This window comes from Jaculus jaculus, chromosome 1, assembly GCF_020740685.1.
Source record: "Jaculus jaculus isolate mJacJac1 chromosome 1, mJacJac1.mat.Y.cur, whole genome shotgun sequence".
Lineage (NCBI taxonomy): Eukaryota > Metazoa > Chordata > Mammalia > Rodentia > Dipodidae > Jaculus > Jaculus jaculus.
Window position 1 is genome coordinate 212,075,086 of NC_059102.1, and position 15,444 is coordinate 212,090,529.

The 15,444-nt window shown below is 41.4% G+C and overlaps 2 pseudogenes; one reads left to right on the forward strand and one right to left on the reverse strand.

The window, feature by feature from the left end:
• Window positions 1-1,197: 1,197 nt before the first annotated feature.
• Window positions 1,198-4,237, reverse strand: LOC101594984 (annotated as a pseudogene).
• An 8,380-nt stretch (window positions 4,238-12,617) lies between these two features.
• LOC101595274 lies at window positions 12,618-14,051 on the forward strand (annotated as a pseudogene).
• The last annotated feature ends 1,393 nt before the right edge of the window (window positions 14,052-15,444 follow it).

The window sequence follows — 15,444 nt, forward strand, 5'->3', positions numbered from 1 at the left end:
AGGATTTAATCTGAGCATGCTAAAGAGAAATGCATACTGTATGAATGCTGTTGTCTTTATTTTAACTGGCTGGGAAAGGGAGGAGGATGAAGAAGGGGAAGGAGGCAGGGAGAGAAGAGAGAGAAGAATGTATAAACTACATGAATACTGCCACAGTAGACAAGGCACCAGAATTCAGGAAGGAGAAAAAAGTAAGTCTGGATTTTATACCTCAAATGAAGCTATACCAGGGTTGATGAGTAGAGCATTTGGCAACAAGGTAGAAGGAGGCAGAGAAGCATGACCACAAACATCCTGACAAGTGACCAGTTGAAGATGGTGAATAGACAGAGCCTAAGTTTTCTTTAAAAAAAATTATTTAAGAAACAGAGAATGCGGGTTCCAGGGCCTCTTGCTTTTGCAAATGAATGCCAGATACATGCCTCCTTTGTTCCTCTGGCTTTACTTGGGTACTGGAGAATTAAACTCAGGCCTTCATGATTTGTAAGCAAGCACTTTATTTTTTTAGTTTTCCAAGGTAGGGTTTCACTCTATTCCAGGCTGGAATTTGCTATGTAGTCTCAGAGTGGCCTTGAACCCACCGTGATTCTCCTGCCTCTGTATCTCAAGTGCTGGAATTAAAGGTATGTGCCACCGGTCCTGGTTTACAAGAAAGCACTTTGGTTTTTTTTGTTGTTTTTTTGTTTTTTTGAGGTAGGGTCTCATTCTAGTCCAGGCTGACCTGAAATGCACTATGTAGCCTCAGGGTGGCTTCAGACTCACAGCGATCCACATATCTCTGCCTCCCAAGTGCTGGGATTAAAAGCATGCGCCACCACACTAAGCTGCACTGTTTTGAATGTGAAAGATTAGGCAACGCTTATTGAATTTGCCAATTCTCAAAGGCTCATAAGAGGTGTAAATATTCATCAGTTTCATAAAAATCAAAGTATGAGGCTCAATTCAAACAAATTTCACAAATAACACTATTAATATCAGATAGTCATGACACTTAGGTGCTTGCTAAAAGGAAAACGTAGTGATGGAGAGGAGGCTCAGAAACTTTTCCTCCTTCCTCATGCCCTAGTAATGCTGAGAGCCTACAGTGGGGTTTTGCAACTGGCAGGGACCTCAATCAATGTCATCATTCCCCAGTCCAAGTCTCATTCTAGCAGTATGAGCAAGCCCTGGTGATAACTTAGTTGAAAGTTACTTCATTCATGGAAGTAATATCAGGTCCAACCAGGCATGCCATCCAGCCCTAAAACTGCTACAAAGAAGGTATGAACACTTGGAATTTTCCTCTGAACCAGGTTGGTTGAGACAAGAGGTGGGCTTGGATGCTGAAGCTGACACGGCCTCCTGAGAGGAGGTGAGACCTGGGCTGGTTTTATCACACTGGTTGTCCTCCAAAACCAAACTGCTTATCGATAAGTGCTTGTTCTTGGACTGTAGTTCTGAGCTGCCCTCATCCTCAGCAGAAGTTACACACTCATTTTCATCTCTCTGGGGTCTCTCCTTTTGAGGGCTGGTGATGGGGAGGCTACTTTAGGAAGTACCAGATTTTTCTGGTCCAGTTTTGCAAAGGCTGCCTCTAAACCTTATGCAGTGGACAGATCTCTGAATGCAGCCTTCAGGGTCTGAATACCAATGGTGGTTGGAGTTTTCTGTAGCTGCCTTGCAGGCTCTCTGAGTAGCTTTTCCACAGGCTCTGGGGATGGTAGTTTATCCTCAATGTACTTGAAGGAGCAGACTCAGATTTCAAAGCCCTTTTTACTATGGTGAGGAGGTAAGCCTGTATGCAGGTGGCTTTGAAAGAAGTGCAGCATCTTTGCTGAAAGGTCTCAGGAAAAGTTTTGGATAACGGGATGGGCCAAGTTCTCTTTTCACATAATGCTCAAGAGATGTTTCTCAGCTTCTGAGTTGTGGGCTCCTTGGACATATATTTTCTACAAAATTTTTGAAGGCTTTTCAAATTCTTGGTTTTTGATACAAATAATTACAGCAGCCTCCTTGACAGTTTCTATTGGATCTGGCAACCGCTTCTGTCAGTGTACATTCTGTTTTAATCATCTGCAGCACATTGACAGCAGATTCCAGTGGCGTGAGCTCTGCCTCCATATCACCAGAACAGTCTGAACTTTTCCCTTCTTCAATGGGCAACAGACACTGCACAACCCGCAGCAACAGGGTCACCGTATGCTCCTTCCCCAAAGGTCTAATAAGCAAAGCCTGCGTGATGTCCTGGATCTGCCTGAAGTCCCCATATCTGCTATCCCAAAAGGCCCACAGCTCCTCGTGGAAGTAGAACTTGAGCACCCAAAGACTGACCACCTCTTCCACTTGCACTTCTGCTGTGTCCCATCCGCCTCCTGGCTCAAGGTGCCCCTGCCAAGCCATCCGCTACTTCGGGACGACAGCCTCCCAGGGCTCCTCAGAAGACACCCGGTCGCGGTCAAGGGAGCATGAAGCAGGGCCACAATCAGGCTCCCACCGCCACCACTATCACGCCTGAGTTCAAGCCCCCAGCGGGCGTCTCACAAGCAAGCACTTTTTAACTGCTGAGCCATCTCCCAAGCCCAAGACCCCACTTTTCATGGGATGCTGTGATTTAGATCTTAATGTCAATTATGTAATATTCAGAGGAGATAGAGACTCAATACCTGGACTTGAGCTTTCTGTAGTACCTCTGAAAATGGGGTGCACAGAAAACTTCTTATCAATGTGATCCCTCTAACTTCACTCCCCACTGGTTTCTCAGAGTCTCTGAGCCCAGAGACTCAGAAACTTAAATGCAATTGAACAGAGGAATTAAGACATAGACCTACTGCTGGCTACTTTTGGAAGTTATCTCACTTTTCTCAGTTTCTGATGCTTATCTGTAAAACAAATGTGCCTTCCTCATGAAGTTGCTGAGAGAAGGAAAGTAAATAGATATAATGCACTGAGAACAGTGGTGATATAAAATATGGGTTCAGTAAATTACAACTGTAATCATTTTTGTATAATGATATTCTGGCAATAAAAATATAAAGCTCTTCAGAATCTGTACTCACAGTCCCTGGCTGAAGAAATGTGGGAAAAGAAGGGTCTAATTTTAGAATGGGTATTTTGTGCGCTTCATGTAACTTTGCTAGTACTAAGCCAACCCCCTTCTATCTGCCTTTTAAAACTTCAATCCAGTGTTTCTTGGACCTGAACCTTGGAAATTTTAATTCTTATTTCCAGGGAAGGACCACACAGTACTACACCAGTGCCCTGCAGAGTTGTATATCTATGAAAGCTATAAACTATTATAGAATGGAGAATATTCTCCAATGCCATCAACTAGAAAACAACTATAGACTATAGATAACATCTCAGATATAAGAAAAATTTGACCAGAACTGTTTTGTTCTTAGCTGTGGACCATTTCACTCTGTGAAGTTCTACACCATGACAAAGCCATCCACCTCACACCATACCTTAGGGCCTCTGCTGCTGCTTCTTTGCTTTTCCTCCCTGAAATTAACAATCAAAATTTTCTCAAATCTCAGTCAAGGCCCAGGTGAAACCACAGAGGAATTGGGGAGGCAAGCAAGAGTACTGATTTCATAGTGATCCTGACAAGTAGTGCCAGGGTAAAGGAAACAGATGCTGAGGATACTCAATACATTCCGAAGCTGAAATTCAGAAGCTCCTAAGAAATTATCACTGAACTAGGTTTAAAACACATCCATCAAGGCTCAGGAAATTTTGTGGAAGAGGAGGCAGAAAGATTGTAGGAGCCCCAGGTTGGGATGCCATACCCAGAGGCATTGCCTCCCACAATACATAACCCATAACCCATGGGGAATTCCAGCAACCACACTGAGGAGAGCTGCTAGTGGAACAGGGACAGGGAGGAGGGAAAAGATGGTATTAACATGATATATCCATACCAAGTATGTTCTTAATAAAAGAAATTAATTCAAAATTACATATATGTAACATGTACATTATATAATATGTATTTATATATATGTATATATAATATATTAAAAACCATTAATAATACACTTATGTGCTCATAGGAAGGGAATTTGTAAGGAAGACAGTAATAGATCATTTTATACCATTGAAATTTTGTATTATGTGAATAAGCTATTAATGTAAAATGCATAATTTATACATGCCTATAGCAGGCAGTTTCAGGTTCACTGACATAAACATCCATACCAGTCACAGTTATGAAGGCAGGGATATTTATTAAATCTTACAGATCCAGGGGAAGTTCCATAATGGGAGGAAAACCTGACCAGCTTCACAGGTCCAAGCAGAGAGAGAAAAAGAAAAGTCACAAGCCACAAACCACAAGCAAAAGCCAAAAGCCACACAGCACACTTCAGGAACTCTAGACTGAACTCTGGCAGTTTGCATATCTTTAGACTGGAATCTCAAATCTCCCAACACACCTGAGGACTGGGCCCTAAGTTCTACCTCCTCCATCCAGGTGGCTGCAGATCCAAACTACAAACTAATTAAACACTGAATATATTGGGCATCATATATTCAAACTACCACATTTCACCCCTGGCCCCCAATAGATTCAAAACCATGAAACATTGTAAATTGTATTCAGTCCAGTTTCAGAGGTCCCCCCAGTCTGTACCAACTTAAGATAATACCAAAGTCCCAAGTTTCCTCTGAGATTTAAGATTGTTTCTTAGCTGTGTGAATCCTGTAAAATTAAGCAAGTTATATATTTCCAACATATAAAGGCACAGAGTAAACATTTTTAACTGGCGTAAGGCATAGCAAGGAGAGACTAGGACAATTCAAACACAACAACCATCAAGCAATCACCAAACTTCTACAGTTCAAGTCCAGTACAACCAGAGACTGACAGTCTCTAGATTTTCCAGTTTTGCCACTCCAGCTGAGCAGAATAGCCAGGGAACACTTCCATGCCAGGCCAAGAGTACATTCCATTGGAGCCTTTGCATAGTTCTGGTATATCCAAAACATCTTAGGCTCTCTATGAAAACCACTGTTCATCTTCCAATGGCTTTAACAGCCCGTTAGGGCATCACACCCTGCCTCATATAGCGTTTCAGCAGTAGTTCCTGGAACTGCATGCATTTCATGACCACTCCATGAATTTTTTATGCTTATAAAATTTATACCAGATGTGCAGGACATAGTCATATTTTTTTATATATTTTTGTTCATTTTTTATTTATTCATTTGAGAGTGACACAGAGAGAGAGGCAGATAGAGAGACAGAGAGAGAATGGGCACACCAGGGCTTCTAGCCACTGCAAATGAACTCCAGATGCGTGCGCCCCCTTGTGCATCTGGATAATGTGGATCCTGAGGAATCAAGCCTTCAACAGGGGTCCTTAGGCTTCACAGGCAAGTGCTTAACCACTAAGCCATCTCTCCAGCCCACATAGTCATATTCTTAATTCAGGGATAAAATAAATACTTTGAAAAGCAGGTTCCTTCTCCAGTCAATTCTTTCCAAAAGAGTTTGCAATTTTATAAAAGTCTTTCTCCAGGCATCCTCTCCATTAGTTTAATGTAAAGAATTTGGGCCATCATCCATAAGGTTGCTAATGTATTTGACAATAGCAACTTAATAGCCTAAAACCAGTCTCTGTGCCTATAATTTTAACTTGCTTGAGGTCTTCCAACTTAAAAATCTTAAATTTCTCAGTCCAATTATCTTTTGCCAAGCACATCAGTCCATTACAAATTTAACCTTGATCAAACTCTCTGGGCCTGGGCAAATAATGCAGCCAGCCCTTATGCCAGTAGCCCAGTTCCAACAAAGTCCTCTGTAGTCTTTCCTTCCCCATAGGAGGTTCATAAGCCAACCCTCCAATTTCAATCTTCTCTGCACTTAGCATTCTCAAACTCTCATCAGAATAAGAAGGTATCTTCAGTTGCAAGTACCAAGCCCATGCCCATTCCTCCAGAACAAAAAGTTCCAAAAGACCAAAATCCACAGGATCAGATTCATTTCAGCCCACTCATCAGTACCAATTTATGTAGCAGACAGCTTCAGGTTTACTGAGATGAACTTCCAGACCAGGAACAGGTATGGAAAAAGGAATATTTATTGAAGTTTACAGATCCAAGGGAAATTCCATAATGGCAGAAGAAGGTGGTCTGGTTTTACAGGTCCAAGCAGAGAGAAAAAGAGAAAATCCACAAGCCAAAAGCCACACAGCACACTTCAGAAACTCCAGGAGGAACTCAGGCACTTTGCATACCTTTAGACTGGAATCTCAAATCCACCACCATACTTGAGAACTGGAGCCTAAGAGCCACTCGCTCCAGCCAGGTGGCTGCAGATCCAAACTACGAACACTGAATATATTGGGAGCTATCTATTCAAATTACCACAATGCCCTCCAAGGCTCAGAAAATATTGCCAAAGAGGTCACTGAAATAATATAAGAGACACAGGGAGGGAAGGCAAAATTATGACTTAAAAATACATGTAAATAGTAAATGAGTTCCAATTTAATTTTTCCTTTTTGTCATGGGTACTTCCTATATTCTATCTAATCAGTCCTTGCCTATCACAGAGAAACAAAGACATTCTTCTTTTTAAAATGCTTTATTTGCATGTATATGTATATGTTGTCATGTGTGATACTGCAGACATACATGTGTCATGGCACATGTGTGGAGGTGATATCATCTGAGGCAGAGTTTCTTTCTGCTGTTTTCTTTGCTTTGCTTACTGTGAGCTTTTAGGAAATTCTGTCTCAACCTCCCAGTTATCTTAAAAGTGCTGGGATTACATCAGCTTTTCTCTTTTTATCGGGGGTCTGAGAATCCAACTCTGGTACTCAGGATTGAATGTTAGTGTTCTACCCACTAAGCCATATTCCCCGACTAACATTCTAATTTTCTAAAACAAAGATTGACACTTTTGTTGAAAACCTACACCTATGTTGACAGTTAATTAAGGAAGACCAAACAAATAATGAGGAAGCTCTTTTGACAGTATTTAATTGTTTTCTGTGTATAATTTTTCATCCATTCATATATACCCAAGTGTTTATACATGTGATCTTGCTAAATACAGAGTTCTTATGACAAATTCCAATGGAAACCATTGCACAAAATAAATGATAGCTCCTAATTTAAGAGAAAATATTACCAAGTACATTTATCAGAAAAAGAACAGATTTCCAAACTACAAAAAACAACTCCTACAAGTTAATAAAATGAAATAATAAAACCAGACCATATAGATAAGCATCCCGCAAAGAAACCATGAGGGAGGTCATAAGTACTTGAAGAGTTCTGAAACTCATCAGATGTTAGCAAAGTGCAAATTAACTACCACCCCACAAGAAGGCTGAAATTAAATAGACTGGTTACACTGAATATTGATGAGACATAGTAGAAGTGTCAGAACACAACAATAAGTTTAGAAGTTAACAGTTTTATAGAATTGACATTTTACTGACTGATTCAGCAATTCTATGCATTTCATATGCAGGATGACACAAAAATATTGTGAAAAGTGTATTCATAATTTCAAGGTCTTTGGTGAGGGTGGGGGTTCAAAGTAGAGTTTCACTCAAGCTCAGGCTAACCTGAAACATACTCTGTAGTCCCAGGCTGACCTCAAACTCACTGCAATCCTCCTACCTCTGCCTCCCCAGTACTAGGATTAAAGGCGTGTGGCACCACGCTTGGCAAATCTCAGGTTTTTTACAATACTTTGTATCATTTACATAAAGATCTTAACATTTTTTAGATTTGTCTCTCCATCCTTGTGTGAATGTATGAAGGTGTGGCTATAACCACACAAATTTGTTCTTCTTGTCAATACTATATTTGAATTACATTTTCCCAAATCTTCACTGATAATGTAGAGAAAGTTGGTTTTGAACATCAGTATTCAGAGTCTGTCTTAAACTATCTCATTTTAATAATTGTAGGCACTTTTGTGTGTGTATAGCCATGGAATGCACAGATTTTGATGTCAATGGTGGCACTACTTATGCACACTGACAAGTTTTATTTCTTCCACTACATCTTGATAATTGTGCTAGCCTAAACTTCTACTACAACATGAATTCAAAATCATGCTAACAGGAAATTTTGTTTTCTGTGACATCAAACAGAATAAATCTACATCATTCTTAAATTCATAATGATGTCTGCTTGGGTTTTATATAAGTAGATTTTATCAAGTTAGAGAAATTCTCTTCTATCTAACATGAATTCATTACCATGAGTTTTTATAATGTCCACTGAGATGACCAGGTGCTCTTTCTTCTTTGAACATTTAAAGTATTTTTATTTTTTATTTATTTATTTGAGAGCGACAGACACAGAGAGAAAGACAGATAGAGGAAGAGAGAGAGAGTGGGCGCGCCAGGGCTTCCAGCCTCTGCAAACGAACTCCAGATGCGTGCGCCCCCTTGTGCATCTGGCTAACGTGGGACCTGGGGAACCGAGCCTCGAACTGGGGTCCTTAGGCTTCACAGGCAAGCACTTAACTGCTAAGCCATCTCTCCAGCCCTCTTTGTACATTTAATATGATTAATTGCATTAATCATTTTATACTGTAAAGACATCAATGAATTATTAGAATGAATGCAGAATAATCCTGATAAACTTTTCAATCTGTGAATGATTTTCTATTGAACAGAAGTTAGGATTTTGTTCTTGTATTTTTCATTTGGGAAAGTTTTTCATTTTTGATTAAATATCTTTAGCAAGTGTAAGTTTTAAAAGTGACCAATACCACACAAGCCACTCTGTGGCAAAGATAGAAGCTTTTATTTAGGAAAGCACAAGCTACTAGGACTGACTCACAAGGGAGGAGCACAGCTGACCTGAGTTTTCTAGTAGTGGGCTTTATAGGGTTTTTTCAATTGGGGGAAGGTGAGGAAGGGAAAATAACTTCATTTGTTACACTGAATAGAAAAGTTCCTTTAGGGGAGACTATTACATTAACCATTTAAAATAACTAGAGTGTGACACCAGAACAGTGATCATTTGACTTACAAGATAAGGGAACAAGAAACCATGACCTGTGGCATTATTAGGCAAGGAGGGGGATATAATGACCAGGTGGTTTCTTGAAGAATGTAGATAATCAACTTTCCTATGCCTCTGTCACAATTCTGCTGACCATGGTGAGGGAGCCCATGCAGACCTAACAATAATCATGGGACTACTCATGTTGCTTACATTTTCTTAAGTCACTTATAAGTTAAGTATTTTAAGCCATCTAGCTTAAATTTTGAAATTTATTTTGCTAGTTGTTTATCCTTTCCTCTTTCTCAAACTACATTTGGGCTAGGGACATGGCTCTTCAATTAAAGGCTCTTGCTTGCAAAGCCTGCCTGCCTTGGTTGACCCAGGTTCAATTCCCTAGTACCCACATTAAGCCAGATGTACCAAGTGGTGTGTATGTATGGAGTTCTTTTACAGTGGCAGGATGCCCTAGCATGCCCATAGTCAGTCTTTCTCTCTCTTTCTCTTCCTCTCATTCTCTCATAAATAAATAAAATTACATTTATTGAAGACTTACAAGTGAGATAGTAGACTGGTTAGACAGGCTGCATTTAAATTGCCAAAGCCCAGGAGAACAATCCTGTGAAGTAGCTATGGAGAGCAGGTCACTGGAAAGTGCAGGAAGAAGGAGGCTCCACCAGGCAGTGTAGGGCATAGGAAAGCAGCTCCTCCATGGGTGGCCAGAGGTAGACATCATCCCCTGAGAATCACTGGAATTAGTTAGCTCTGAGCCTGAGGACAGAGAGTGGAGCAAACTGTCTCACACACCACTGCTATAGAATTGGAAACCTCTGACCTTGTAGCAGAATATGGACCCCCAGCTAGAGGACTTAGAAGTCCAATTCAGGTTTTCCACCAGTACAGATTTCAGCTGTCTGGCTGCTCCTCTCCCAATGTACTTAGAAGACTACAAGACTCCCTCAGCTAGAACTTGAGCCACACCAAAGGGGTACAATCTGGAGAGGCTCAGAGGATGGGAGAACCAATTCAGTCCACAGACTAGAAAGTTAAGTGTGGGTTAGCAAAACACACAGAATTAATGGACACATTTCTGGAACCTACAGATGACTTACTAGAAAAGGATGCTGAAATCCTAGGGAGCAAAAGTAAACATCTTTCAAATAATCAGGTTTGGCCCACACAAGGAAATAAGACAGAATATATAACTTTCAGAATTAACAATAGAGTTTGGTGGGCTCCTAAAGGAAAGATGTCAGTGCAAAACATTCGTTTGATAGATCAACTTTACCATATGCAGGGACATAACACCTTATAACCACAGGCTACGAGTCTGGGTAAGATATCAACCAGCTTGCAGTCCTTACATTCCTTGTTTAAGATGTTATCAGAATGTCTATGGAGCAAGAGGTTCATGAATTAAGCAGAAGCAGGGAAACCAGGGGAAAAGAGGAATATTGTGCAAGATTTCTTAAAGAACAGAAGCCACATGAATAAGCTGATATGTCTTGCTTGCAAAAAAAAAAAATAGTGCATTGTAAAAGTATAAATAAAGAAGTAGAGTTTTACTCTCCATTCAGTATGCTTCACCTGAACTACTGAGCCACATCATTTTCTAACAACGCCGACTCCACACATCCCCTTTGAGTTCTACAACCTCGCTGAGGCTGGACCTCAGCATGCATACACACAGGTACACACATACAAAATAAGTAAAATTAATAAATAGATGAAGATGAAAAAAGAAAACATCTATTGTTTTAATACAATTAAGTGAAAATACTATTAAAAGTAAAATTTAAAAAGAAGAGGCAAAAGTAGAATAGGAAAAGAAACAATGATGAGCTTTAGCAGTAAGCATAGGGGCTGGGCCACTTACACTTAGGAACTCCTGTAGTCATCCTGCTTCAGCTGGTGCTGCCCAGCATCTGACAAGCATCTGGTAGAACTCTGTGCACTTTAGTAGCACCCCTTGTATGTGTGGTGTATGCATGTATGTGTGCAGATGCACATGTCCTGTACATGTGCATTTGGGGCCAGAGAAGAACTTTAGGTATCCTGCTGTGTCACTCATCTTCATGTTTCCTTGAGACAGAGTCTCTTACTGGCCACTTAGCTGTCATTTTTTTTTATCAGACTGGCTGACCAGCAAGCTGCAGAAATCTTTCTGTCGCTGTCACCCACAAAACTGGTGCTACAGGCATGTGTGGCCATACCTAAATGTTTGTTTGGATTATAGGGAATTGGGGTCAGGGTGAATCAGGCTCTCTAAGACTCTCATGCTTGCACAGCAAGCATTCTGGTTTTTTTTTTTTTTTTGCTTTGTTTTACATTTTTTTTGGCAATTTTCATAGCTGTACATCATGTATCTTTATCATAATCCCCTCTCATTAACTTCTTTTGACCTCCTTCCTTCATTACTCTTCTAGTGAATCCAACTATTTTAATGTCTGTTTTGCCCTCTTCCACCACCCATAATGAAATGTTTATGGGCCCACTGTTATACAGATCTTTTGCAAATAATGATAGTCACTCTAAAGTCATAAATGCAATGGCTAGGCTAGGGAAATGATTCCGTGGTTAAACGTGCTTGCTTGCAAAATCCACTAGCCTGGCTACAATACCCACATACAGCCAGATATACCAAGTGGCACATGGATGTGGGGTTTATTTGCAGAGGCAAGAGGTCCTGGCATGTCCATATTCATCCATTCTGTTTCTTTGTCTTTCTGTGTCTTCTTCTCTCTCAAATAAGTAAATAAAACTGTTAAAAATATAAAACATCTGGCTTACAATTCCCAATATCAGAAATCAGTTACAATCCACATTGAGCTGTTGATCAGAAAGACCTACAAGGTACCAAGCACAAGATACGCTCTGTCAAAACACTTGATTACCTGCTGGAGGTGAATGGTAAGACCCTGCTGCTGAAGACATCATATGCTGCTGACAGAAAGCCTCCAGAGAGATCCAGCTACAGTCTGGAAGGGAAACATTTCCTGGATGGTCAGCTAATGTAGTGCTTTCACTACATTAGCCACTCTGGGGGAATGGCCAACAACACTGTGAGCAAGCAGGGGCATGAAGGCAAGCAGCCTTATGAGATGTACACACCTGTGCAATAGTGGTACTCATCTTAGGTGGGTAACCAAGGCTTTCTGATTAGGTTAAAAAATCTTATCAGTGGAAAGAAACCCAGAGCTGGAACTGGGAATCATGTCAGAAGCCTACAGAGACCAAGATTATGGAGTCCAATGATATGCTGTTATCCGTTTGTGGTCAAAAGAGAGGCGACACCCATCAAAATCTCTAAGTTAACAATGCTTATCCCATTTAACCTATGAGTATTTCACTCTCCATTGGAGAAACTATTTTTCTTTTACAGAAGGCAGTGAGAACCAAAAGTAACCAAAATCTATCAACAAGACAAGAAAAGATAGTCGACTCCCTGGCAAGAGATAAGCCATCCTACACACATCAGCCAGGGCCCAGGTGAAGCTACAGAGGAAGTGGGAGATGAGCAAGAGTGCTGCTTCCAGGCATGAGGAAGCAGGAGCAGCAGGAGGGTGGTGGGCAAACTGGCATGCAACTCCCCAGTAGTAGGTGTACTATGGGGGGGCACCATGAGCCAGGGCTTAGGGGCAAGGCATAGGGGATGTGGGGGCAGTATGACTGGAAGAGGTGGCAAATCACTGGGCGCTCACATTCTACTTCCATTTGGCTCTGCAGGATTTTTATTCTACTTCCATTTGGCTCTGCAGAATTTTTGGGGTAGTGGGTATGGGGACTCCAGGCAGATCCAGGACATCATGCAAGTTTTGCTTATTAGACCCTTGGGGAAGGAGCATACGGTGTCCCTGTTGCCGCAGGTTGTGCAGTGTCTGTCGTGCATGGAAGAAGGGGAAAGTTCAGACTGTTCCTGTGATATGGAGACTGAGAGCATGACACTGGAACCTGCTGTCAATGTACTGGAGATGATTAAAACATAATGTACACTGACAGAAGCAGTTGTTGTATTTAGTAGAACCTGGTCAAGGAGGCTGATGTAATTATTTGTATCAAAAACAAAGAATTTGAAAAGCCTTCAAAAATTCTGAAGAAAACATATGTCCAAGGGCCCCACAACTAAAGACCTTGGCCCACTCCGTTATCCAAAACTTTTCCTATGAGACCTTCTAGCAAAGATGACACAGACCTTTACCTCCTCATGATGGCCAAAGGGGCTTTGAAAATCTGAGTCTGCTCCTTCAGGGACAGGAAAGGAAGATAAACAGCCACCCCCAGAGACCGTAGAAAAGCTACTAAAAGAGCCTCCAAGGCAGCTGCAGAAATCTCCAACTACCATTGTATTCAGACCCTGAAGGCCGCTTTCAGAGCTCTCTACACTGTACAAGATTCAGAGCCAGCCTTTGCAAACTGAACCAGAAAGATCTGGTACTTCCTAAAGTAGCCTCCCCATCACCACCCTCAAAACAAGTTACCCCAGAGAGATGAAAATGAGAGCGTAATTTCTGCTGGGGATGAGGGCAGCTCAGAACTACAGCCCAAGAACAAGCGCATGACAATAAGCTGGTTGGTTTGGAGGAGGACAAGCAGTGTGAAAACCAGCCCAGGCCTCAACTCCTCTCAGGAGACCGTGTCAGCTTCAGCATCCAAGCCCACCACTTGTTCTCAACCAACCTGGTTCAGAGGAAAATTCCAAAATATCAATAGACAAGTGGAATAACTCTAGTGGAGTACAAAAAAAGAAAAAGAAAAAAAAAAAAGGAGACTTGGACCAAAGAGGACCAACTTCTTCAAGTTCATGGAGAGCTGAGTGAAGGTAATGCAACCAGCACGACAGGATAGCAGAAGTGGACTATAGAAGAAAGTGAGTGGCATGAAGGCTGGAATGCAGAAATACAGTGAAGGAAACTAGCTTGTCATTTCTAAAAGTTACCCCTGTTAACCAAACAGCACTGATGATTAAGGATTGCTGGCAGACCATGAAAAATTTGGCATGCTCTCATTTCCACAAGATTCACAGGAGCATGTTTCTTACCAATAGTCCTGATTGTCTGCTATTCTCTCAGAAGCTGGGCTATCACCTTCAGTGCTATTAAAACCAGCAAAGAGAGCCTTGTCTGGAATGAACCTATTCCTCATCAAGTTTGGGCCTTCTGACACAAATCCATATGTTATGAGTTCAGGTTTATGAGAAACCAGTCCTTATTGATGAGATTCCTTCTGAAAACTGATGATCCACTTGTGACATCACCCCTGTACCTGACTTCATTGGCATTTTCTGTTAATGTGTTGGGCTATGTCAGCAGCTTTATCCTCTATACTTCTCAAGTGCTTGAAACAGTGTGTTTTTTGGTAACATGGTGATTGTAGATAAGCTTCTTCCCCCTGTCATCTTCTACCTCTCTTCTCAGATCCCTCATGATGAACTTTCAAAGCCTATAAAAAGAATCCTGGAGAGGGCACCATGAAAACTACATTTTTTTCCTAGTTCTACTTCTTTCTCTCTCTCTTCTCTCTCTCTCTCTCTCTCTTCTCTCAATCTCTTTTATTTCACTTATCTGGTTCTTCCTTCTCTTCTTGGGTGCTGACCTATAACTCCCAGTAGCAGCAGGTAGTTATCATCCAGAATAAGCTTTTGATCACAGAGACCTACAGGTCTCCCAAAAGAAGACAGATTTATGTCAGAGCACTTGAGGACCCACCATAGGTTGGTAGTAAGAACCCTACTGCTGAAGACATCACACACTGTTGGTCTGTATCATGGAGCAACAAGGCTGGAAGCTGGAAGACAGTCAGTCCCCAGTCAGTTAGCACATCTAGTGCCACCAGGTGCTACATGAGTGACTTGGGATAATGACCAATATCTGCCCAAACAACACATGGTCTAACTTACTTAGCAGCAAACAATCTGACGTGATGTTCATACAACTGCAATAGTGGTGTATAGTCATGGTGGGAAGCCAGCTGTTCTCGATTTGGCTAACTGATCTGCTCAGTGAAACATAACTCATAGCTGGAGCTGGGAAACAAGTCAGAACCATACCCCAAACTGAACCTGCTCTCCACTAAACTCACTCTAAAAAACAATGCTTATCACATTACTTGGTGCTAACTTTACTCTCCATTGGAGAATCTGCTTCTCTTTTTCAGATACACACAGATCCTAAGGAGACAACCACCCCATCATACCTCAAAAAGGCCCCAGCTGAAACTAAAAATAATTGGGGAAACATGCGAAGAATTCTGTTTTCTTGGTGAACTGGAAGCCAGCACAATGGTGTTGATAGACACATAGCACAGTCAACCCCTACCAAACCAGATATCCATAGACACAGAGGCAACCAAGATCTTAACACAGAAGCAGACCTAATGTGAACCCAACATGGCTCAGGGAAATTTGCAGAAGAGGGGGTGGAAAACATGTCAGATGCACATGTTGGGTCATGACACACAGAGACATCTCCTCCTACCCAAAACTAAAGGCTAACC